Consider the following 2,985-nt stretch of genomic DNA (forward strand, 5'->3'; position numbering starts at 1 on the left):
TCTTCAATTTTTCGTCTCTTTGATTTGCCACAGATGCATAAGGGCTCACCGAATGCTTCCATCAAAATTTCTGTTGTTACAGTCTCACAACATGTTGGCGATTCAACGAGTAATTTGAGTGGTACACTAAATGCTACGGGTTCCATACGAATACATTTGTGCCTTTTTAAACTCATTGCTTTGCTAGGTTTATGGGTCATATGTTGGCTTTCCATCACATTATTATTTGTCGTGCTCGGCTGCTCAGTAATATTATTAGACGTTTCAAATTGAATTTACAGTATTTCGATCACATTATTTACTTACAGTTTTTGTAGAGTCGAGAAAAGTGCCCTGCTGCGAATCGCCCACGACTTCTCTTACCGAGGGCACATTGCATGTGCAATAGGATCCCTGTCGTTTTTGAGCTTTCGCACTCTTATGGTAAGCTTTACTGAAAGCCTTATAAAGAACATGCGTGGTAAAGGCTACTTCCCTCAGCAAGCATTTGAAATTTTTTGGATCCGCTTCTGTAGCTTCGTCAACGAGATCAATGGCTGCATTTGATATCTGGGATTGGCATTCACCGGCGTTCGCACAGTCATAATAATCTTCCGAATGACCCCCCGCACGCGGCCTTGTAACTTGACATAAGAAATTCGGATCCACATATAAATATTGTGGCCTATCTCTCTTGGGCGCCGGTATTCTACTATTATCTAATATAAGAGCATCATCTCGATCCGACCTAAATCTCCGTTTCTTTTTGCATTGGAACATATCCTCCATAATTTCAATCTTTCGCTTTTTATTTATATTTTAGTTTGCTAAATAATACAAAAAATTTAGTATAAAATAAAGTTTTTGTTTTTTTAATCCTTGAAATGGCTTTTTTCAATTTTTTATAATCCGATTAGTTTTATTTACTTGTATGCTTAAAAAATTCCATAGTAGCAAATGATGACAAAAAAAAAAAAAAAAAAAAAAAAAAGAAACGGAAAAGTGATATCAAATGGAAAAGAAATAAAACCCACAAAGTAATATTACGATGAAAAATATCGATATATACTCATTACACTGCAAATTCATGAAATCTAATTAAACAATTAAAAACATTTTGGCTAATAAGAATGTGAACATGTGTGTATTCAGATTTATTAGAATAATAGAATTCATACTTGGGATCATTTTAAGCTTGAACTTGACACTTGAAATATTGCAGGAATCAGGAATCATCCGCATGCACCCATCGATATTAGAAGCTCACGATATTTTTCGGGGGGATCCCCATCTATTAAGAAATGTTATAATCATCAAGGCATATGAATAATGACTTCTTCCTTTTCGGCGAGTCAGTAAATCAACAACAAATGATTTACTGGATTGAGTGTAAAAACTTTAATGTGAACACGACGCTCTTTATATGAACCTTAATAAAGTTGGCGATTAGTTTGATTGCACATGTATATATTTATATTATTTTATTTTATTTTCTTAACTTTAGGTGAAATATGTTCTGGGATTTGATTTATATTTCAAATGATTTTGAGATGATATAGCGTAATGAGAATTTTGTAGTGTAAGATATGACGGACAATATATATATATATATATATATATATATGTGTGTGTGTGCGTATATATGCAGAGCTAAGATGTCGCGAAAGGAAGAGAGCATGTGAAGGATTGGATTCCTAGTTTGATTGCGAACACTTATATGTTCGGGCGATGAGCTTTAATAAAAGGAATAGATTGCTGTTGTTTGAATGCAAAATGTTAAAAACGCTGCGATCATGAAGGCCACATACACGCAATTTTTCGAAATGTGGATTGACGAATAGAATTGGCCATATTCGAACAGACAAATGGAAGATGATGAGGAGATTGCAAAACCCTACATGTTCACGAGCAGCTACTCCCTACGTTCATTTTGTACAGGTGATCATTACGTCTCATATGGTTAAATATTAGCCTACTAATAAGGCAAGTAATTTCCCGTCGGAGGTGGCAATAGGTAAATCAAGGTGTTACATTTTTTTTTTTTTTTTTTGCGGAGATAAAGACTAGAAGTGACGATGACTAATTGTTGATTTGCCAAGAAAAGAGTGAATGCGAGTTGGTTGTCGATTACGATATTATCCGCAACGGTATTTCCATGAACAACCTATGTGATTAGGCCCGCAAATAAAATGGAAAATGGAGATCTGAGATTATATAGCAAATATCTAATTTCTATCACGTAAGCATGTGTTTTACCTAAGGGGGCAGATTTACTGCCTGATACGATAAACAATTTGTTCTGTGATTGAGTGAGCGAGCCTCTCACGCGAATGCCTACCTACAAGAGGACAAATTTCTTCATAAAAAAAAAATAAATAAATAAATAAATAAAAAAGCAAATATTTATTTCCATTAGTTTGAACGCGAGAGCACACATTAAAAGTACATAAAGGATATCGTCATTGCAAACAATCAATGTACATTAATTCTGAATATAAGCGACTTTTCTTAACAATATATAAAATTTTAATTTCCGGAATTGATGTGCTTTGAAAGGGGGAAAAGAAGAAATCATTACGTAAAGAGAGAAGGAATTTTACTATCGTTAATAGGAAACCATAAGCAAACACTTGATGGCAGTTTGAAATATTATTTAAACAGCTATATACCGCACACATATATGTTCACTAACGAAATATTGATATGGGAATATGTAACAATACGCATCCGCTGAGAGTCATGTACATGGCAAATAACATAAGTCATTTTATCATGAAAGAACGAAATATTCAAATTTTTGTCGTTTAATGCTTTCATATATCTTTATCTCGCAATGCTTGAGTTTCTCTTAACAAAATTAATGATTTCGCCAAAAGTCTTTAAAAGGGCCGGGCCTTCCTTTTCACGCCTTAATTAATTTTAGATCTCTTTCGTCATAAAACCTATAATTACAATAATAACACCCATATATATATATATATATATATATATATATATATATAAATA

The sequence above is a fragment of the Glossina fuscipes genome, unplaced genomic scaffold (assembly GCF_014805625.2).
Source record: "Glossina fuscipes isolate IAEA_lab_2018 unplaced genomic scaffold, Yale_Gfus_2 0, whole genome shotgun sequence".
Taxonomy (NCBI): domain Eukaryota; kingdom Metazoa; phylum Arthropoda; class Insecta; order Diptera; family Glossinidae; genus Glossina; species Glossina fuscipes.